Consider the following 24,373-nt stretch of genomic DNA (forward strand, 5'->3'; position numbering starts at 1 on the left):
ACAGAGTCTCCAACAAAATCCCATTTGAGCCCCTAGTCCACCTCCTCACCACGTAGGGCCCCACTAGTCTTCCATTGCCCACCTCTAACCTTCCCCCAGGGTTCCAGCTCAGCCACCTCTTTCCTAATTCACATCTTCCCAGACCTCTTCGCCCTTTAGCCCCAACAAAATGAGGCCCAGCCTGGTTAGTGTTCAGACTCCTGAGGCCCCTCCTCCATGAGGACCTTGCCTCCTAAGGGCCTCAACTTCCTGAGGGCACCCTGTGAGCTCTGCTCCAAGTCCTGACTCTGCCTGGCCAAGTTCCTTTCCTGTCCCTGGGTTTGTCTTGCACTTTCTTCTAAGTATTTCTCCTAGAAGGCAGATGAATCTCCTGGGTAAGTGATTTTCCTTGTTTAAAGACCTGGTAGGAAAACTGAGACAGAGCCAGAGAGGAGGAAGCCTGGGCTTGGGACACCACTGGGTATGGAAGCCCTGTGGGGTTTGAGCAGAGGGTATTTCATGGTGCCAGAGCCAGACTTTGGTGTAGGGGTGGGGTGTGGATCAGAGGCTTTGTGAGTTTGGGAAGGGCAGGTAGGTTTGCTGGGATCAGGGGGATTTGGAAGCCTACACATCCTCCTCCAGACTAGACAGGTTCTCAGCTCTGCTAAGGAAAATCTGATTTAGGGGAGGCTATTCCTCGGCACTTCTCCTCCAGGGTCCTCCCACATGTTGACCCCACCCTCCTTCCAGTCCTTTCCTTTCTCACCTGGTGCACAGCTTGCTTTCCTCATCTATGTCTCTCCCACAGGGCCCAGCACACAGTGTGCTTAGACATTCTCTTTGAATGAGTAGTTTCTTCCCCCTGACTCTGCTGCCTCCATGTTTTGCCTCCTTTTCTCATCGGAGATTTTGGAAGTCTCTTTATCACATATTCTTAGGCAGGACATTGGTGTGGACTTTGCAGATGAGCAGGTCCAGTTTGGTAAGGTGGTTCCCCATCACCCGGGTGGGTTTGAGGGTCATCTTCCTCCAGGCTCAAGGAGCTAAATATTTTTATAGCTGCTGAAGGTATCTCCCTGCCTTTCTTATCTAATTTAAAAAAGTTGTAGTGGGGATGGAATATAGTCCAGGTCAGGCTTAGGAGGAAAGATTACCAAAGTCCCCTGGGGTGTGACCACCTAGTGATCATTAAAACACTGACTCACCAAGAAGCACTTTGCTGTTATCACAAAATATATCAGCAACTCTTTAATTTTGAAGGCCTTTGGAACCTATACTGTTCTCTACTCTTCCTACCTCTCCACCACCATGAACACTGTGGGCCATAGGCTAACACTACAAGCCCAGAGAACACGTACCCATGCACTCCTTTTATCTTGATTGTATATGGAAAATGTTGATTTATAGGTTGTCTTTCTCTTGCCCTCTAGCAGTTCTTAGGCCATGTCTCTCCATTATCACTTCAGGGGTGTTATGTGCTCAGTGAGATCAAGCCCCACCTCAGGTTCCCTGCTCAGTTGAGAGTCTGTTCTGCCTCTGCCTTACCTCCTTGCTTGTGTTCTCTCTCTCTCTCTCTCTAATGAATATAATTGAAAACAAAGCAAAACAATTCTCTCTCCAGTGAAGATGGTGGTAATGTAGAGCATCCTTCTAGGGCTATTTTAAGAACCAAGCCTAGTCTGGTGAGACAGGATGGAAAGAGAAATAGCCAAGTCCTTACAGAGGAGGACAGGAAGACGCATTTAAAGATATGAAGGAAGAAAACCAGACAGACCGTCAGCCTTTCTGACCGTCAGCATATTACTGAGGGTGTGTGTTGGGAGGATGTCATGGAAGAAGGCACCATAGGTCTGAACACCCACAACAACTAGTCCAAATGTGGAAACACTATAGTGATGGATTAGACCACTGGATGGATCTCATGATTCTGGGCTTACAAGGAAAGGGAGAATTTAGGGGAAAAAACAAAGGTGTTTAGTAAGGCATCTTGGAAAAAAGGACTGTGAATCAGTGCTCCCCTACACTATACTTGTAGTTTGGAAAGGTAGATGGATTTCCTTCTGCTTTCTCCTGAGGACTTTTATTAGGTGTTTTGTGTCAGCAGGATTCAGGATTGAGAAAATGGATTGGAGAATCATAGGGAGAAGTAGAGAAGAAAGCGAATTTCACTGTTGACATCAATGTCTCCTATCACTTTCTCATCCCTTAATTACTCACCCTTGCTGGCTTTCCCAGTTCTCTTTCTATTTCCTGTTTGGAAAATCTCATTCTAGTTCTTCCTGGTAGCCCATCTTGTTTCTGAAGACTTCTAGGAGCGGGAAGTCCAGGCTTTTATGATTTGTCAGGTTATCCTCTTGTTTTGGTGTGATAGAAATATGAAGAATTTCCTCACTGGATTCTGACTGAATCTAAACCTGTAAATGAGTCAAATCGTGAATGAGGAATATTGCATTTCACTCCATCTTTTCTAAAATTATCCCAGAGGGACTAAGAAAAGCCACCTGTTCACAACCACCCCAGAATGATACTAGATAATACAGAGTCTCTACAGCCTCTACAGAAGCCCTGGTTATCTGATTGTTTACCCAATTAATGGTGCAATGCTACTAGCATACTGCTGCTGCTGGCAGGGACTCCGTGTATTTTGTAGGAGGAAGCAAAATGTTTTGGTCTCCACCTACATAGATTTTGGAATCTATTGGGTGGATGGATTTGGTCCACATATAGTTGGTTTGGAGCCTATTAGTCTGCATCAGGATAGGTTTTCACTGTTGGAATTCAGCCTCTGCCAGAGTGGGATGGGATTTGAGAGGTGTAGTGCTGGAGGTGGTAGGGTAGGTATGTGAGTTGGAGGAGGTGGCTGTATTTCCTCTTGGTCTAATGAGCAGACAGTTTGGGAGCTGCCATGCCTTCAATTTCAAGTCTTGGTTGCACCTAGTAATATCTACTTGGACAATTTGGCATTCTAGGCTCATGGCGAGAAGATGAAGCAGGTTGTATCTAGAAGTTTTTATTTTAGAAAGGGACACAAAGGCTTCTTCTAAGTTGCATATAACCAGAATGTAGTACGAAGTAGATCATAGGTGGGAGGGTGCCTGGTAAGTGATACGTTTGGTGAGGTGGTTTTCACAGGACTGCTGGGAGATAAGTTAGGATATTATTTTCTTCAGCATGAGAGAATTTGGTTACTTCAGCCTTCTTTCCAACCTTTGAAGGAAGTTATCTGAACTTTCCTTCTCTTTTTCTAGGAGAGAAGTTACACATTTTTTATTACTACAATGGTTTCCCTCTTTCTTTCCTGCATAGGCCAGTACTGAGAAGAATTATTAGCATCATTATCATTAACATTATATTTTAGTACCTGGATTTATATTAAAAGCTGTAGCAAATATTTAAGCGGATTTGTCCATTTGGGCAAACTGGATTTACTGGCTCAATGTGTGGTGGAATTTGTTTTGTGGTTTTGGTGGGGGGCCTAGAAGGAAGGCCTAAGGGAGCTCTACCTATTGGATCATGGCCCAAGTGAAGATGTAGCTTGAAGTGATGTTTTCCTTGGCAACAGTTATGCACAATATCAAGATGGTTATAGTTATACACAATATCAATTCCCACCTCTTCTACACAGTCTTCTCAGGCTGACCCACAGTGCACAGAAGATTTTCACTAGCCTTGCCAACACTGGAAAATGTGGTCCTTAGTACCCTTCCCTTTCATCTACTAGTAAGCCAAGTGGGATCTCACATACCTTTGCCTTGACTGTTCATTTCTTACTTAGGAATGCCCTTTCTGGTTCATAGTGGATCTATCTTTTACGTATTTCAGCAGGTGGGGAGGTGTTCATGAAATGCCCTAAGTTGTAAGTTCCCAGAGAGTGGAATTCTGTATATGCCACCATTGTCTTGCACTGTGTGTAACTGAGTGTGTGAGGATTTGGGGATATTGGTGGTGGTATTGATAAATTAGAGGGAAGGAAGATATTTCTTTTGCTTGAATTCTTTTGTGCAAAGAATCACTGTGGTTCCCGAATTTTCTACTTTGGAATTTGCCTTTGTATTCATTATACTTAGTTGAAATCTGATCTTTAATAGATTGAATCCAGTCTTTCTCATGTAGAAATTTACGTAGTCTTTACTTGAGAGACCATCCAATGTCTCTGTTTAGCCCCAATGCAAAATACATTGAATGCACCTGTGTAGTTATTTACAGATTATAGGAAAAAAGGTAACAAATCCAGGAATATCTTTTCTCTGGGTGCTTACACTATAAGGATACTTCCTTATTCTCCTGAAACAGGTGAAAATCCTATTCTACACCCCCTTCAATCCTTTGACTGTTGTACACGCCTCTCTTCTGCAGGCTAGTCCTACATGTACTTATTGAAGTTGGGAGAATCATGTCATGTTGCCTAATGCTCAAGTGTTAGGTGACTTGTTTTATAAACAAAGTAAAAAGTGGAAATAGCAAAACTCTGTCCTGTCTGTTCAGTTGTCACACATCAAGGAGATGACACTGGAGCAAATCATAAATGTCACAGGTAATGCACTTTGTGTCAACTGACTTGGGTTACTTCCCTTGTATTTTCACTTCATGGTGGTGAAAGAGACTTGGACCTCAGTTCTTTGTCAGATTTCTGTCTTGGCCAAAATGGGCTTTAGAGTCTAGGGTCCTTCCTTGGCTGTAGCCAGTTAACTCTTTGTACCTCAGGCTCCATCAGGGAAAGGAAAGGCAAGCTGAGAATGTCATCACACAGAAGCTCTGCTCCTGTACTCCAACTCACTACCTACTACTCCTACCCTCTTCCCTAACTAGGAATTCTCCCAGTGCAGAGTTCCAGGCCCACTGGACATTAATGAGGGGAGATCAGGGAGCAAGTGGAGCTTCATGGAGAGACTGGATATCTATCTGGAGGTATGCCCAAGCTATTTCTGGAGGTAGAGACATATTGAACAGGGTTGGGAAGAATGTGTTCTAGGCAGTGTGAGGGCTGATGTTAACACCAGCAAGACATGCATGTGTGGGGAAAAACTTGTTCTGTTCAAGCAGGAGACACAGAAAAGTTTGTTAGTAGGAAAGTGGTAAAAACGGTGCAAAGAAAGACTTAAAATACCATCTTAGAAGTTTGGATCAGATAGAGAGGGGGAAACTCTGTGTGTGTGTGTGTGTGTGTGTGTGTGTGTGTGTGTGTGTCTTTTTAAGACTTGAAGAAAGTGTCATTTTCCAGAAAGACAGTAGGGAGTACTCCCACTTCAGTTTTCTGGGGCAATGTAGTAGTCAGGAAGAATGTGATTTAGGGCCTTGTCTTGTGAATCTGAGTGAGAGGTGAGAGTATCTTGTATTTAGAGTTACAAATTTTATGGACCAAGAGGGTGGACCACGGAGTATGGCAGGAGGCTGGCCCTGGATATGCAATATTGGCAAACCATAAGAACCTAGTAGGTAGAGGTTGTATGGACAAGGCGCTAAGGGTCCATGTGACTTAATGTCAGCTGAATTGAATTGAGGGTGAGGTTGGTGATCTCCAAATATCTGAAACCAATGGTTTCAGTTGGAATTCCTTAGATGTATTCAAAACTTTTATGTTATTATCCCGAATAAAGTCCTTAGAGGCTGCCTTGTCAATACCCTTGTTTCTGGTCATATTTAGGGTTTTCTTTGTTTTGAAGCTAAAATTTAAAGGCAATCCTTTATCTTCTTTATTGATCTTCCTAAGGTAATAGCATGTTCACAATGCCCATTATTCCTTATGTCAAGTCTGTATTTGTTAATAACTTAAAAAATACAGTAGGTGATCCACAAAGAGACAAAGAATTCTGTAATGATGCTTGATGTCCATAGGTCCTAGTGATTATCTCTGAGTGATCAATAAATATTCTCAATGCTCTAGGTGCTATGGGCTTAGAGCTGGTGACAGACATGGGTCACAATGGGGAACACTACTGCTCATTTTTAGTCAAGGAGGGTGTCTTATATTGACTGATGACTCACTGACCTGCATCTCTGAAACCTATAATACATTACATGTTAATCAATTGTATTTAAATTAAAAACATAAAATAAAAGTATTAAACAAATTAACAAAATGTAATATTTCAGTCTGCAACTATTAATCATTCCATTAAGTGGAATGCCATAGAGAAGATAGTGGCAATTAATCCTTATAACAAGAGTATTCTGTTCGACATGCATTTAAAAATGGAATTCACATTTTCTTTGGAATAGCAAAGGATTATTTCCAATTTTGCTTCATAACATACATTTTGAGTATATGACCACTCCGTTGAATCTGTCTTCAGCAGGTTTTTTTTTTATTAAAAAGTATCATGGCACATTTATGCTGACAAAAATGTGTGAAAATGAATGAATGAATGAATGAATGATATGGAAACATTTTGGCCCCAAATTTGGTTTGGTTTTAGCAGGACATGTTTAGATAGAGCTCTCAGACTTAACATCACAGTACTTCCAGCTCTGGTCCATCACTATGTATATGGGAGGAGAGGGAGACATTGGCAGAGTGTGACCTGGTCTCAAAGAGAAGAATAATACTTAGGTCATGGGGTTGTTATGGGGGTTAAATGAAATAATGTTGCATATTACTTGCAGCTCAAATTCTTGTTCTCTTTCATGGCTCTGTCCATGTGGCCATAAATATTGCACATATAAGTGGTTCCCCTATATGCCAGACACCATTTTTCTCTACCTCCAACCTTTGCACATATTCCCCAATGCCTCTAGAGTTCAAGCCTAGGGCCCTGGTTTATTAGTTTGTGTCAGTCCCACAAAATAACAATAAAAGAGGATAGAGTTTTTATAAGCATGGTAACATGAGCCAAGGTTGTAGTTTTTTTTCCAGTAATTTTTGCTTGCTGACAAATATGGTTGTAAGTCAAAGACATGGGAGTTCTATCTTCATACTCACTCCTCTGATCTAATGTTCCTGATTTTGGGCTAGATCATTCTGGATAAAAATTGGTTCCATCCAAAAGTCACGGCAAGCTTGTTTATAAAGGACATCTAGGGAAGGAGAACCCATAACCTTTGCTACTGGGACATTGTTGTTTTCTTCCTACCCTTTTAGTTTCACAATTATCAAACCTACAGAAAGCTGCAAGAATAGTAGCATTAACATTCCTTTATCTTTCAATGACATTGAGCAGTTGTTGATATATTGGCACATATTATTGCTCTCTCCACTATGTGTGTGTGTGTGTGTGTGTGTGTGTGTGTGTGTGTGTGTGAGTGAATATGGTCCATATTCAAAGATTAGTAATTATTCAATTTTATAGTAAAATATTTCTCCCTGATTGAGGTGCAGTCCAGGGCTCTGCATTGCATCTCATTGTCATGTTTCTTTATTTTCCTTTCATCTGCAACAGTTCCTCGTCCTGCTGTTCCTGCCATTCCTGCCATTCCTGACACTGACAGTTTTTGAACACACAGGTCAGTTGTTTTATAGAAAGTCAAGTTTTTGTGGAATGCCACTGTTTGTAGACGGATCATTTTTATTTCAAATTTTTTGTTTAAATTCTAGTTAGCTAACACATAGGCTAAAATCGGTTTCAGGTATAGAGTTTAGTGATTCATCATGTACATACAACACACATTGCTCATCACAACAAGTACCCTTCTTAAAGCCCATCATCCATTTAGCTCATCTCCTACCACCTCCCTCCAGGACTCTCAGTTTGTTCTTGATCATTACGAGTCTCTTATGGTTTGCCTCACTGTTTGTTTTCATCTTATTTTATTTTTCTTTCCCTTCCCCTATGTTCATCTGTTTTGTTAAATCTCACATATAAATGCAATCATATGATATTTGTCTTTCTGTGACTGACTTATTTCACTTAGCATAATACTCTCTAGTTCCATCCACAAGGTTGTAGATGGCAAGATTTCATTCATTTTGATGTCTGAGTAATATTCCCTTGTATATAGATACCACATCTTCTTTATCTACTCATCAATCGGACATCTGGGCTCTTTCCATAATTTGGCTATTGTTGATAATACTGCTATAAACATCAGTGTGCATGTGCCTCTTCAAATCAGTATTTTTGTATCCTTTGGTAAATACCTAGTTGTACAGTTGCTGGATGAAGTGTAGTTCTGTTTTTAACTTTTTTGAGGAATCTCCATGCTCTTCTTCAGAGTGATCTCATTAGTTTGCATTCCCACCAATAGTGTAGGAGGGTTCCTCTTCGTCTACATACTCGCTAACACCTGTTGTTTTTTGTGTTGTTATATTTAGCTATTCTGACAGGCATAAGGTTATATCCCATGGTGGTTTTGACTTGTATTTCCCTGATGATGAGTGATGTTGACCGTCTTTTTATCTGTCTGTTAGCCATTTAGATGTCTTCTTTGGACAAATGTCTGTTCATGTCTTCTGACCATTTCTTGACTGGATTGTTATTTTTGTGGTGCTGCATTTGATACGTTCCTTATAGACTTTGAATAGAAACCTGTTATCAGATATGTCATTTGGAAATGTCTTCTCCCATTCTGTAGGTTGTCCTTTAGGTTGGTTGATTGTGTTTTACCGTGCAGAAACTTTTTATATTGATAAGATCCCTATAGTTAATTTTTGCTTTACTCCCCTTGCCTCTAGAGATGTGTCTGTAAGAGGTTGGTATGCTTGAGTTCAAAGAGGTTACTGTCTGTGTTCTTCTCTAGGATTTTGATGGATTCCTGTTTCACATTTAGATCTTTCATTCATTTTGACTTCATTTTTGTGTATGGAGTAAGAAAGTGATCCAGTTTCATTCTTCGGGATGTTGCTGTCCAGTATTCCCAACACCACTTGTTGAAGATGCTGACTTATTTCCGTTGGATATTGTTTCTTGCTTTGTCAAAGATTATTTGACCATATAGTTGTGGGTCCACTTCTGGGCTTTGTATTCTGTCCCACTCATCTATGTGTCTGTTCTGTGTCAGTATCATAGTGTCTTGATGACTATAGCATTGTAATATAGCTTGAAGTGCATAATTGTGATGTCTCCAGCTTTTCTTTCTTTTTCAAGACTGCTTTGGCTATCTGGGGTCTTTTGTGGTTCCATACAGATTTTAAGGTTGTTTGTTCTAGCTCTGTGAAAAATGCTGGTGGTATTTTGATAAGGGTTGCATTACGTGTGTAGATTGCTTTGGATGGTATAGACATTTTAACAATGTTTGTTCTTTGAATCCATGAGCATGGAATGTTTCTCCATTTCTTTGTGTCATCTCAATTTATTTTGTAAGTGTTCTATAGGTTTCAGTGTACAGATCTTCAAAAATCATAAGATACATAGGAATAAGTTGGGACTGATCATTTTTTATCATTAGATTCAGGTTCACATTTTGGGTAGGAATACTATATAAGAACATTGTTAAAAACAATTAGTGCCATGTAGACAGGAAACACCTCTTTTTCCTCTCCATTGTGTACATAGGGTCAAACACTAGGACTGGCATTTAGAAGGTACTTAATATTTATTGAATGAATGAATGAATGATGAATGATGTAAGACTTTCACTGCTACTTAGGTCTATTATTTTTCTACCTGAGGATGGGAGAAAGAGCGGCCTCCTCCTATGTTCTAGTCCCATTTTTAGAATACATGTTTGAAAGTTAAATGTAATCCAGGACCTCTATAAAGAGTGCACAGAGAAGGGAAATGAGATGGGGACTATGATGTGAAGTAAGCTGTGGAAAAACCAGAAACAGAAAAACCTAGGAGTACATAGCCTGTTTCCTTGCTGAGAGAAATTAGTTATTTAGGTTTCCAGAGTTTACTATCCTTCCCTCCTCTACCCCCATTTGAATCCTAAGAACACCATTGACAGTGGTTGGGCAGCCATTCACTCCAGATTATTTTGTTGTTGAGAAGCTGTCTAATTCCTTGGACTTCTTATTTGGATGTAGAAGCTTTCAACCCATCAACCTGGTGAAGTGTGGTTATAAGAGGTATTCTTTGCCTTTCAGAAATGTATGTTTAGGCTCCCTTGGGGGTCTTTTCTCTCTCTCCAGCTCTGAGAACCTCAGACATTTCTGACAGTCCTTTCTGATGCATCTGGGGCAGGGGACTGGGTTCATCAATTTAATTCTGTAAGGCTTCTGAGTGCCTGATTCACATGGTTCCTGCTCCCTGTGTGAGAGTCTACTTACCCCTGTCCTTGCAGTCCTTAATTTCACCAGGTTCCAGGAAAAAATGCCCTTTATCTCCCTGTCAGCTCTATTATCCAAAATAGTGGTGGGAATAACCTACAATAGTGAAGGATATTACAATGCCTTTTGTTTGATAAAGTGATAGAGTCCTATGTAGATACAATCCATAAAGTGAGTAGCTTCAGGGAAAGAAATCTGTCATGTCATTGTCCCATGGGAGGCTATATGACATCTTTTCTTTGGCATCTAGAGAGGGAGGCAGATGGAAGCATGCAGCTTGTTCAGTCCTCACTGTGTTTTCAGAAGCTCCAGGCAGCTATTGAGAGCTCTGCAAAACCTGTCTCCATGCCTTGTTTTCAAACTCTGGAGGAAGTCATTCCTTGGACCCCAATACTTAGTTCAAAGATCATGAAAATCGGTATACAACATGTGAAGCTCTGTTTTTCTAGGATTTCTATCATATCCAGTGTAAAAGCTTCTATCATATCCAGCCAAAGCTTCACAGTAACTCTCAGACCCTATGTGAAGCATCTGGCTTCCTGCTTTCTCTCTGACCTCATCCCCTACCTGTTCTCCCTCACTCACTCTGTCCTGGCCTCATAGGCCTCCTTGTTATTCCTCAAAACTAGCCAAGTACACTTCATACCCAGTAGGATGGCTGTTATTAAAAACAAAGAGGATAACAAGTGTTGGTGAGGATGTGGAGAAATTAAACGCTTGTGGGAATGTAAAATGGGGCAGCCGCTTGGAAAAACAGTATTGTGATTTCTCAAAAAATTGCATATACAATTACCATGTGATCCAGCAATTGCACTTCTGGGTATATATCCCAAGGAATTGAAAGCAGGGACTCAAAATATATTTGTATACCTGTATTTATCATAACAGCGTTATCTACGACAGCCAATTCGTAAAACAAGCAGCATGTGCATCATGGATAATTAGATAACCAAGATGTGGGATATACACACAATAGAATATTATTCGGCCTTAAAGTGGAAGGACATTATGACACATGCTGCAACATGGAAGAACCTTGAAGACGTTATGCCATGTGAAATAAGCTGGTCACAGATGATAATGTTATATGATTCCACTTACATGAGGTACCTAGAGGCGTCAAATTCCTAGGGACAGGGAGTATAATGGTAGCTGCCAAGGACTGCAGGGAGGGAAGAATGGGGAGCTGCTATTAAATGGATAGAGAGTTACAACTGAGGAAGATGAACAAGTTCTGGAAAAGGATGGTGGTGATGGCCCCACAACAGTGTGAATGTGAGGCCATCTTGGATCACCTATTTTAAAATCACAACACCCACCCTAAACACCCCCTAACCTTTCCCGGCTTTCTTTTTCTCTGCAGCAATGATTGCAAATCTGACACAATATATATTCTTATTAGTAATGTGATTATTAATTTGCTTCCTATTGCAGAATGTTAGCAACTTCAGTGGAAGGATGTTTATGTTTTTCTTTACTTTATCCATAGTACAAAATAAATAGGGGGCAGCTTACTTGTTGAATGAATACGTGAAGGACCATGATTGAACACAGACTTCTACAAACAGAAAGAGAAAATGGGAAAATTACATTTTCATTTGCGTTTGTAAACTTTTTTTTTTTTTTTTTTTTTTACCCTTGGATATGAGGCTCAGCCTGTTTTCATTCTGTTTGCATTTTCATACGTATTGTGAACTGTATCACTATGGAAGTGTTGGTGAGACATGCACCATAGTTATTACTCTTTCAAACTCTTGCCCTTAACTCAAAGTCTCTTCTTGTATTTCTGAGTGCTCCATACCAGAATTACAGGGCTGCTTGAGTTAAGACTTCAGGAACTCTGGGGAAGCCTAGCTTTCCAAAAGACTTTGTTTGAGAGCCACGGGTTTGATTGGATCTGTAAGCTTCATTGTCTCAAAATTTAAAGGTAGAGGATCCCTGGATGGCTCAGTGGTTTGGTGCCTGCCTTTGGCCCAGGGTGTGATCCTGGAGTCCCGGAATCAGGTCCCACGTCGGGCTCCCTGCATGGGGCCTGCTTCTCCCTCTGCCTGTGTCTCTGCCTCTCTCTCTCTCTCTCTCTGTGTCTCTCATGAATGAATAAATAAAATCTTTAAAAAGATTTAAAGGTGGACGAGAGTTATTTATGCACTTTGGGATCAAGAGGGAGCTATACTTGGATAGAGGATTGTATCATCTCTGGTGATGTTGCATTTTCAGTCCATGTCTCTGACACTTTGAGAACTTGAAAATCATCATTTAACAGCATCATTAGCCTTTGTTTTAAATCTTTCTCAAACTTCTGGCAAAGTATCTAGTATGCAAACTACCTTTGAAGCTATTCAGGAGGATCCAGAAGGCCAACTTCCTGACTGATATGAGTATTAACTTCCTACCATGGAAACCAGTGGGAGTTCGTGCTTTGGAAAAATGTTTGGAAAGGAAAGGTCCAGAGTGAGGGCAGTGCCCTTCTCAGAGGCAGAAGAGTGAACACAATGACCTTAGGGACAAAGGAGATTGGGGGTGGGGTGGGGTTGCTGGCTGGGAAAGCAAGACAGCCGGCAACTTAGGGAGTGAATTGTTGGACTCGACAAGAGTTCTTCCAGGCAACATAGGATGGAACTTCTGGAGTTTGGAAGAAGCTTAAAGACTGAGAGATACACTGGAAGGAGGAAGGAGGGAAGGGGGGCCATTATGGAAATCATAGAAGCTGGCTTCATGTTCCCTGGCCCCTTTCTGCATTTCTTAAACACCTCCCCTTTACCAAGTACACTCTCTTGGGAGAGATTGTTTCCTAATGAAACTGAGATTCACAGACCCAGGGCCCTCATTAGGAAATGTCCTTGGGACACTCTTGAAATAGGTGATAGTGTATGTTATAGTTTCCTGTTTATACCACTGTTTGGGATTTTTCTCTTTATCCAACAAAACAAAATGAAACAACCCTTCTTCTAGGAATCTCAAGATATAGTAGTTAATCAATCCATCTATGTATTCATTTTCTCTGTCCTAAATGCCTCTTTTGGTTACTTAGTATAATTCTGAGCAGATCCTTGTCCTGAGTTATAAGGTTTGGAGATGGGAGTGTGGAATCCAGAATGAGGATGTATATAGAGCCTGGCACAATGCTCTGGAAGCCTTCTGAGTATCAAGGAATTTAAGGAACACACTCATGACGCCAACTGACTGGGAAAATTACTTTCAAGTGATCATCAGAATAGGCTGTAAGTGCTGGTGGGAAGGGGAAGAAGGCTGGAGATGGGGATAGCCAGGACGGCTAAGGAAAGGCTTCATACATGCAGGCCGGAGAAAGATTGTAGAAAATTATTAGAGTCTGCAGGGTCAAGACAGGACAGAAAGGAGTGAGGAGGACCTCCCTGGCAGGGCAGGTACTTACCCAGGCCACAGGTTCATCCCAGAAAGGGTAATTCAGGATGTGATGAGCTGAGTTAGGAAGGAGCTGATGGGCCTGAGGGTAGGGGGAGAATTAGGGAGGGGCTCTGACAGCTGGGTCAGAGTTTGGACTGAGTATAAACCATTGGAATAATTGTAGATTATTGCATGAGAATGGGCATTTCTGAACCTGGCATTTGAGGACCATGTGTCTCTGTGTTGTTTGAAGCTGGACTTGTGGTAGGCTCTCTCAGAATTCCCCATAATGGATCTGCTTTCTCTTCTATATGTTTACTTGTTCATTTTTTGTTTTGCCTGCTCCTGTTGGAGTCATAAAACATGGTTATTTAATTCCTAGAAGTTTTGTTCTTTGAGTTGCTTCTCTTGTGTCTTCATACTTTCTGTAGACCCCTCTCTCTCCTCTTCGGTAAAAGTGGGAAGAGCACAAGGACCACCTTGCACAACACAGTTGAGAGAAACAAATTATTAAAGTATTGCCCTCTTCAACCCTGCCATTCAGATGGTTCTCCTCTGGATCTCACTCAGGGTCCATGGATGGACTTCAGAATAGTGTAACACATTTTTTTTGAGGTGACCAACCTCAGGGGTCTCTGTGATTTAATAATGTGAAGAACCACTTTTGTGTCTTTGTTGGGAGGTATTTGGCTGGGGACTGTTCCCTAGAGAAAGAAACATGATACAAACATCCTTAGTGCTAAGTATAGGCGCCTCCAAGGATACTTAAAGGAGCTGAAGGAGAAAGAGGAATTGGGAAAAGGGAAATGGGTTCAGAGGGAATAGTATGAAGGGTGCCTCATGTTCCCTGCTCCCCCTCTCTTTGGCAGGTTCCTTCTTTGTATTCTCTGTATCCTGATGATTACAGAATTCTGGTTCCCCTTCATGTTACATCTTCCCACCATTTATCAGGGTCTGTACCAGGTCCTCTCCTGGATTCCTGTGTTGAACCTGCCTTGCACAGAGTGGAGTCAGTCCCTTCTTCCATTATGGTATGTTAGGACCATCACTTCCTGTCAGGCTACTTTCAATGCATTTTATTTTCCCCTTTCATCCTTATCTCTATTCTCATTTCCCCTCCTGGAGGCAATTGCTTTAGTGTATTTAACAAATGCTCTTCCAGTCCACATTCTATATATGTTTTAGATACATTCACCCATTCAACAACTACAGTGCACAAGCGTGTGTGCATTCTTAATTCCACTAAGGTTGTGCTTCTAGATGGTCCCCCAGTGACATTCCTACCAGCAGTGTGTGATGGTTTATATCTTCTTATTGAATTCTCATGTTGATCCAATGAGGGAAGTCAAGTCAATGGATGAGGAGCCTAAGGCTTAGAGAGATTAATCAAATTACCCAAGTTCATATAGTCATGATCCAGGATTTCTGTTATATGTCATTGTTCTTACCTTCATAGTACCCAGTACTCCTTGTTCCAGATGGGCAAAGATATTATTATTACTGTTATTATTAATTATTATTATGTATTGAATCTTGCATTTCTCCATGCCTGGCCTAATGTAGTAAGCCTAGGACCCCCCCGCCCCATGTATTATCACCAGTATGTATGAGGGTGTCTAATTAGGGTGTCTAATGAAGGTGTCAAATGTCCTTAACATTTGAAGGTGAATCATATGGAATAAAACTGTTTTCACTGTCTTTGAGGGCTAGCTGACAAGCTTGAGTTTTAGTGGTTGGTTTTGAGTCTGCACATTTATACAGACTGATAGATTTTCAAAATTTGATTACTTTTGACCGGGTTTCAATATTAAATACTAGGTAGTCATATTAAGTCCTGATTGTTTTCTAGGCACTGAGGTAAGTGCTTACAGGCATCATTTCACTTACTCCTCACCACTGTCTTATGAGTATTCACTTTTACTTCCATTTGACTGCTGTGGAAGCTAAGGCTCTAAGAGGTGAACTAATCTGACCAGAGTCACCCAGGTATGAGGTTGAGGTGAGATTTCAACCTGAACAGTCTACCTGCAGAACCTTACTCATAGCTATTCAACTATGCTGCCTCCTGTGAAGGAAGTTTTCAGAATCCATTCCTCTTGAACTTGAGGATGATTTCTTGTGAATTGGGGTGGTTTAGAGCAGCTATGGGAAGTAAGGGCTAGTGGACAAGAATTTCCAGAGGGAGAAGATTGAAGTTTGAAAATGTCCCCAGGTGTCTTCATTATGCCTGCCTCTGTTCCCTGAAGTGAGAACCTCTGCTTTAGGACATCCTACCTGGATTATAGTGCTTGAGCCTATGCCTTCCAAAAAGTAGGGATTTTCAAACTGGGCATGGGTATCGGTTGTCTATAATCCAAAGCAGCCCTATATTTTTAAACAAGTGTCCTCAAAGGCAAACAATTGTTTACCACTTAGGTGTGGTTTATACCTGCCATGAATGATATGCATTCAAAGTTTCATCACAGTTGTTTTCCCCTTCTCACTATCCATTTTGCTCACCTTCCACAAGGAAGGTAATACCATGTTTATCTTTACCTGATCTATATTTATCAAGGTTGCTTGACTACAAAATAGGTATATTAATATCCAGTATATAGGAATTCTGGATAATGGCTTCTTGCAGGTTCTCTTCTCAGTGTGGTCATTTGTTCAAGAAATATTTATTGAACACCTAACCCACAGTTTGATGGAGGAGACTGGCAGCTGACCTGGAATTTGGATATATTAGGATCAATGGCACTGAGGCGAAGCCTGGTGCTGTGAGAGCACATAAGAAGGGCAGCATAAGGGTCAGTGGAGGCTTCCTGGGGAAGTAACTGCTGACCTGGGAACTGAAAGAGAAGTGAGAGTTAGCTAAGTGAAGGGGCCCAGAGGGCATTAGAGGGCAGGGAACAGGGCAAGTGTTGAATTTCTCAGCTGGAACTGGAACTGGGCAGGGAATGAGGCTGGAGGAGTAAGGACAGGTCAGATGATGAAGAAAGGAAAGACTAGGAAGAAAGGGCGGTAGGAACCATGGAGGGGATGTGAAGCCTGGTTGTGGGTTAGGGACACTTTAAATAGTGTAGAAAGAATCCATAAGTTAAGAACTGAGCCTCCTTATCTGTCTCACGTGCTTGTTGTTTAGTGATAAGAGCTTTAAGATTGATACACCAATATTTGTATTTTAAACTCTGATGATATATAAAAAGTGGGTCTGTAATTTCATCATGGCCCTCTAGTCCATGAATTAATGTGTCATAACCTATGCTCAAGCACAGCACACACTTTTCACAGCATGTGAAAAATCCCATGATACATACAAACTCTTAATTAGTATGTGAAGCTACATGACTTATGAGATCAAATGGGATTATATCACGTGGTGTGTAAAAAAGGAGGATTTTGGGGTGCTGGGGTGGCTCAGTCAGTTGAGAGCCCGAGTCTTGATACTGGTTCTGGTATTGATCTCAAAGTTGTGAATTTGGGCCGTGTGTTGGGCTCCATGCTGGGCATTGAGCCCTCTGAAAAATACATTTTTTTTTTAAAGCAGAATGTTGGATGGTATGTGGTACTTTTTCTTGGGGGGAAAGCAGGATTGATTTTTTTATGATGTCTTTTGGTGTCAGTTCCTGTGATACTTGGCCTGCACCATGTTACACGTGACTTTTGAGTTTCATTTGGTTGGTTGAACACCAATGTTCAGTATACACTTATTGTTTCCCTAGGCATTATGGAAGGATAACAGATACCAGAAGAAATATGAAGCAGCAACTGTGAAGCTTGAGCAACCCAACCTTTGCAGCCCTAACCCAACCTGGCTTAATTCAGCCTCACTGAACCAGATCTAACACTCTTGGCTCCCAGATGTTGCTACAACTCTCTGATCTTTAGGATCTTCTTCAATTCCAGCTAGAATGCTGCGTCAAGCACTTCGCAAGTTTGGTCAAAAGCTGGTACACAGACGTCCACTGGAACAAGATGTATATGAGTTTAAATATGGTAGAAGCCTGAGCACTCTGGATTTAGTGGCCCTGGGTGTGGGCCGCACAGTGGGGGTTGGTGTGTATCTCATGCTTTCTGAGGTGGCTAGTAGTCAAGCAGGACCAGCCACTGTGATATGCTTCTTGGTGGCTGGCCTAACTTCGTTATTGGCTGGGTTGTGCTATGCAGAGTTTAGCGCCCGGGTTCCGCATTCTGGTTCCGCATATCTCTATTGTTTTGTCACTGTAGGTGAACTCTGGGCATTCATCACCGGTTGGAACCTCATCCTTTCCTTTTTTATTGATGCAGTCATTGTGATCCAGGCCTGGACCTTAATTTTTGACTACCTGATTGGAAATCAGATCTCTGAGAGCATCTCAGAGCACATTCCCCAGGTCTTAGCAAATAATCTAATCTACTTTACTATGGTCCTTTGGTTTTTTCTCTTAGAAATTCAAGATCTGGGTTTTCAAGGGTTCTTCAGGGTTTTCAAACTTTTCACATTGGTGAAACTTTTGGTTCTCAGTTTTGTCATCATCTCTGGCTTCGTTAAGGGGGACCTGCACAACTGGAGGCTCACAGAAGAGGACTACATAAAGGCTGGACTCAATGACACCTCTAGCTTGGGCCCTCTGGGCTCTGGAGGATTCGTGCCTTTTGGCTTCCAGGGGATTCTTCGTGGAGCAGCTACCTGTTTCTATGCTTTTATAGGTTTCGCCATTATTGTTACCAGAGTCAATCAATTGCACAAGCCTGAGCGTTCCATCCCCATGGGCATTGTTATTTCACTGCTCACCTGCGTCTTGGTGTATTTTGGTGTCTCTGCAGCAATTACACTTATGGTGCCTTACTACAAGCTCCGACCTGGGAGCACCTTGCCTGAGGCATTTCTCCATATTGGCTGGGGCCTTGCCTACTATGTTGTAGCTGTTGTAATTTTCTTTAGTATTTTTGTCAACATGTATTGGAGCTTTACGTACCCCATACGTTTTGTGATACACATGATGGTAAAGGATGGCCTCCTGTTCCCTGTGATTGCCAGGTTCATCACTGGCACATACACCCACTTAGTGTTCAGGATATTCATTTATGTTATTCTAGTAATCATATTATTATTCTTTGGATTTGCTGATCTCTTGGACCTCAGGTCAATTGCGACCCTGCTATCTTATTCCTTGGTAGCCTTTTGTGTTCTCATCATCAGGTATCAGCCTGAGAGGAGGAATAAAGAAAACGAAGCAGAGGAGGAAGAGGAGAATGAGGGAAATGAAGCAGAGGTGCAGGAGGAGAACCCACCTGCAGCAGAGAAGCTAACTCTACAGGGACTATTTTTTCCAGGCAGCCCCATCCCCACTCCACTCTCTGGCCGGGTTGTCTATGTTTGCTCCTCACTGCTTGTTCTGCTGCTGATTGTTCTTTGCCTGGTGCTCGCCCAGTGGCCAGGTCTGCTTTCTGGAGACCCAGGGTGGATCACAGTAGTTGTGCTGCTCTTGGTGGTCATCACTGGGATCACTGGGATCATCTGGAGACAGCCACAGAGCTCCCATCTGCCTCATTTTAAGGTACCTGGTCTGCCTCTCCTCCCACTCCTGAGCATCTTTCTGAATGTTTGCCTTATGATGCAGATGACCGCTGGCACCTGGGTCCGATTTGGTGCCTGGATGCTGACTGGGTTTATTATCTATTTCGTCTATGGGATCCAGCACAGCCTTAAGTGACCAAACCATAGACCTTGAACTCAGCAGTGCCAGTACATTTTTGGTTTGACGTCATCACACCTGAATTCAGTCTGGTTCCCTACACAGTAATGGGGAGTACTCTTGAGCACATGGGAATCCAGGGCTCTTATGAGATATTGGTGTGAAAATACTAATAGAGCTCCATATTTATGGTAGAGTGAAGGATGAGACTTTGCTCTTTCTCCTCTTTTTTTTCCTTTCTACTTTTTAATTGTGTCTATACTGCTTACTGACATTTACATAATTAGTATTAAAAGAAGCTTGAAGGCATTTTCCTCTTCTTTGGTTAAATATCCACTAGTGAAGGATGTAGCTAACTGTCTCAGTCAGTATAGCATGATTCCTGATCTGAGTCTGGTGAGTATGATCTGCACAGTGGCTGTAGTAATTAAGAAAATATCCAAAAAAAAAAAAAAAAAAAAGAAAATATCCAGTAGCAGGATTACCAGATCGCATGGTAGTTCTTTTTAAAATTTTCTGAGGTAATTCCATACTTTTTTCCATAATGCCTGCACCATTAACATTCCCACTAACAGTGCATGAGGGTTCATTTTTCTCCGTATCTTCGCCAACACTTGCTTTTCTTCTATTTTTGATTTCAGATAAAGTGATATCTGATTGCAGTTTTAATTTGTATTTCCTTGATGATTAGTGAGACAAAGCATCTTTTCATGTGCCCATTGGCCATCTGTATGTATGTCTGTTTAGAAAAATATTTAGGTCCTCTGCCTTTTTTTATTTGGATTATTATTTTTTTTTTTGGTATTGCACTGTATAAGTTCTTTATGTATTTTGAGTGTCAACCCCTTATTGATATATCACTTGTGGGTATCTTCTCCCAGTCAGTAGGTTGCCTCTTTTTGTTGTTGATGGTTTCTTTTTCTGTTGGGAAGAATTTTAGTTACATGATTTTGAAAAGATATATGCACCCTATGTTTATTGCAGCATTATTTATAATAGGCAGGATATAGAAGCAACCCTTGTATCCCCTGATAGCTGAATCAATGAAGAAGATGTGATATATATATCACGTGAGAAAAACAAATGCCACATGTATGTTTTCACTGTTATATAGAATTTAAGAAATTAAAAAAAGTTAAAAAGAAAAAAGAGAGAATCAAAAAACCTACCCCAGACTCCTAAATAGAGGGCCAAACTGATAGTTGCCAAAGGGGAGATGGTAGGGGAATGAGTGATTTAAATAAAGGGGACTAAGAGAACACTTATCTTGATGAGCACTGAGAAATATATGGAATTGTCGAATTCTTGTATTGTACACGTGAGAGTAATATAAGAACACTGTATGCTCATTATATTCAATAAAAATAAATAAAAGAAACTAGAAAAAGACCAAAAAAAGATGACATGTGGCCCCTGCACTTAAGAAGCTGATATTCTAATACAAGGTGTAAAGCAAAGCTGTAACACAAAGTAGAAAGTGTTGTCATAAGTAATATACAAATAAAGTATTTTGGGAATTCAGAGTAGAAGATGATCATTTGTGGCTGGCACAGTGGTGAGGGTTAATTGGTGAAATTAGAGAAGACTTTGTACAGGAATGGACTTTTAGTTGGCTGTCTTCAGGGATAGGATTTACCACATATGGGCAGCAGGGAGAAGCTGTAGGCAGTGGGACTACCAGGAGGAAAAGCAGAGGAAAACAAAACTGTTCAGAGCACTGAGCAGGCTGTGTAGCCTGAGCCCTGGCTGTGTGAGGGGACAACAGAGCCATGCACAGGTGGATTGCAGCCAGAGCTTTCCTCTGAGCACAAAGTACTTTGGCCTTGAACCCATTACCCATGCTGAGAACCCCTTTGTTGGTACTTAGGGACATCTACATTCTTGGACTTTGAAGTTTTTCTACTGCAACAGTAGAAACCTGCTTTGGTCCACCTACTCAGAAAGCACACAGCTGAGAGCCATGTGCCCTGGGTCATGGTCTTGTTTCTACCACTAACTACCAATGCGAAATTGAACAAGTGCTCAGTCCCTCTGCTTGTTTATCTGTAACAGGAGAGATCAGGACTGATAGTTTCTCAAGTCTGTTTACTTAAAGAATTCTAGGATTTCCTCTGGCCCTTCTGTTATTCTCTTAACTAGGTCTCTTTACTGAACATAATCTGTACCTTCTTCCTGCCCACTTTTCACCACAACCCATTGTTGGAGCTGTAGAGGTTAACATGCCATTCCCCCCACCCCCACCCCATGTTTGGAATCTATTGATAATCATGACACAGAGACAGATGATTGAATCATCAGCTGTAGATGTGCAGCTTATTGCCTTGCTAATCCCGTATCACTAGATTAGACAGATTTACTCCTCATCACAAATACTGCTGAGTATTCCTCACTTGCCATCACGAGTCTGCTTTAATTAGTTTTTCTCCTGTATGAGAAGGTTGGATTTCATGTGTCCAGTGGTCAGGTTTGTTCTGGACAAAATAAGAGAGCTAACAAAAAATTGAAAGAACCTAAACTGAATATGCTGCATGTTATGTCTTCATTAATCAAGGTCACAGAGAGCCAGGTGGAGAGAGGCCAGTTGCAGTACTCTGCTTAGTGGTGCTCAGACTTCATGGGGTACCATGAAACCTGGAGGACTCATGAAAAGAGATTGCTAGACCACTGTCCCCAGTGTTTGAAATTCAGGAGGTGAGGGTGGAAAAACCAAAGATCCAGCTGAAGCCCCTTCACGTGTATAGATGAAGGGAAGGAAGCAAAGATGTCCTTTGAACACTCACCTTCATTTAATGTAACATTTAGATTAAAATGCCATTATTAATTATTTCACAGAGGGAAATCTAAATGAATCATTTCACAATTACATGTATATCAAATGTGTACTTACAGTTTCTTACAGTTATGTCCATTGTACCTGAAGAAATCCGAAATAAAAAATAGCATTCCAGATATCTGTGTATCTTTCTTTTCTTTTTTTTTTTTTTGTTCCTGATTATAGTCATAGGTAAGGAGTATAATCTGTTCACTTCCTAGGGCATCCAGCTGGTGACCAAGCATACAAGGAGGATTTAATAAATTCATGTTAAATTGAATTGAGCCTTACACATTTCCTTGGTACCAAAAATTCTCCTTTCCTTCAGACTAACATTGTGCTACTTCTCTAAGGCTATCTTCTGGTGGACTTCCTTGACAAACAGCATTTCTCTCCATCCAGAACCGTATCCCTACTCAGCAGCTAGATCTGTCCCCAGGCACTTGTAGTTCTGCCTTTGTGTGACTATGCCTGAGTTCTGGTGACTGTCCTGTCTGTTTCATTACAGTGGAATCATGCTCAGGGCCAGGGATAGGTTCTCCCCTTCCTCTGGACCCAGCGGTAAGCAGAGTGTTCATTCTAAGATCAACAGGGAAAACAAGTCCTGGGGCAGAAGGATGCCTGATATAATGTTCCATGGTCCTGCTCTATCTCTTCCCATGGGATGTGGGAGGGGATGGGAGGAGTGAAATTGATAGAAAACCCCAACCTACTCTACCTGACTCCAGGGAGTCCCTGGAGATGAGACTGGCTCCAGTGTGAGCACAACACGCATCCTTCTTGATGCATCGATTTTATGCTTTGGTATAGGAGGGCCAGTGTTTTTCTACTGTAATTATGTATGGGGTCCACGCTGGGATGGAGGGAGGGAAGCTACTTTCTTATTTGCTGAATTTCTCCTCTTCCAAACAGGAAGTAGGTGGCTGCAGGGAAAATTATTCGAGCCAGGATTACCCATATATTTACCCACTACTTTAGATGCTTCTTTGAGAGACTGGTGCAAAAACCTTGTTAGAGCATCTATGATTCTTTAGGGAAAGAGAATTGATACCCCACATATGGAGAAAAATGGACAAAATAGACATTAAAAATTGGATAGGAATGGAGGCATCATTACTCTGGAAGGGAAGGTATGAGTAGAAACTGAGAGAGAGGTATTGGTCAAGAGACACTTCCTGGAGGTGGGTGCTTATGGTGTAATTTGGGAAATAGAAAAGGGGCAGGCGAGTTGGAAAGGAAAAGGGACAGTAATTCTAGGCTACATAGATCCTAAGAGTCATGAAAGATGAGACTCTTGTGAGGGGTGTGTTTTCTCACATTTGAAGGGAATTTATGCTTCAGGTTTTATTGTGTATTGTGCCATGGGGTGTGGTTTCTGACCCAGGAAGGATGAGATATGATTCTCACAGCCATCTGGAGGATAGACAGACAGTGGTTATGGATAGAGAGATTCTTACTGGAAGAGAGTTGTAGCACCTGCTACAGTCATCTAGATCCCGCTCTTCATAGTGTGGTCCATGGACCAGAAGCATGGGGGTCACCTGGGAGCTTGTTAGAGCTCCTGTTATCACAGGCACCAACCCAGACCTCCTGAATCAGAATCTGCATTATTAACAGGCTCCCAAGTGATTTGTATGCTTTTTCAGCTTTGGGAAGCACTGGCCTGAGATGATGCATGACAGGTGTCTGGGCTCAGATGAGCACTATGGTAAGTCTGACAATTTTGGAATTGGGAGTGATAGAGAAGGGCGCTACCCTGTGGAAGTTGAATTCTGGGAAGAGGGATAAGTGTGGGGTCTGTGTCCTCTGTCCCCAGGATTCCCACTCCAGTCACTATGCCAGGGTGTGGACCCTGCCCACTGTGGGGAAAAAAGCCTGTGGTGCCTCACTGGGGTCTGTCTGGTCCTCAGGGGCTCCCCGGGTCAAGCATTGGGTGGTGGGGATGGCCACCAATTCCTTTCCCCATCCTTCATATGATGGACAGAAAGGGATTGAGGAGGTCATATTAATCATGGCCCTGTCTCAGGGCTGTACTGTCACTTCATCAAATGAGTTATAACTTGAGAGGCTCTGGAGGTTGGAGTATGAAATAGGAATTCTTAACTGTCTGTTACGGAAATTAGGATACTTACATCCTCCAAATGCTTTCAGGAGAGACCAGATTTCTACATAAGGGGTTATACACTGGTAGGAACCAAATTAATGCTTCTTAAGGGATCATTTGATGATTTTTAATGAATGAACAACAAAAAATTTTAAACCCTATAATCCAGAGACCTGGCGAGATAGGCAATGGAACAATGTTACCAGGTGGGCATTTAAGAATTTTCTTAGGCTTTTGAGGATTTGTGTACCTCATCCCCAATCAGAATGGGTGATAAATAGAGGTGAGTGTTAAATAAAATAGATTGA

The 24,373-nt window shown here is 41.7% G+C and overlaps 1 pseudogene; it reads left to right on the forward strand.

Moving 5' to 3' along the window:
• Positions 1 to 235: 235 nt before the first annotated feature.
• On the forward strand, positions 236 to 19,458 carry LOC140616850 (cationic amino acid transporter 3 pseudogene; annotated as a pseudogene).
• Positions 19,459 to 24,373: the final 4,915 nt, after the last annotated feature.

Source organism: Canis lupus, chromosome 25 (assembly GCF_048164855.1).
Source record: "Canis lupus baileyi chromosome 25, mCanLup2.hap1, whole genome shotgun sequence".
Taxonomy (NCBI): domain Eukaryota; kingdom Metazoa; phylum Chordata; class Mammalia; order Carnivora; family Canidae; genus Canis; species Canis lupus.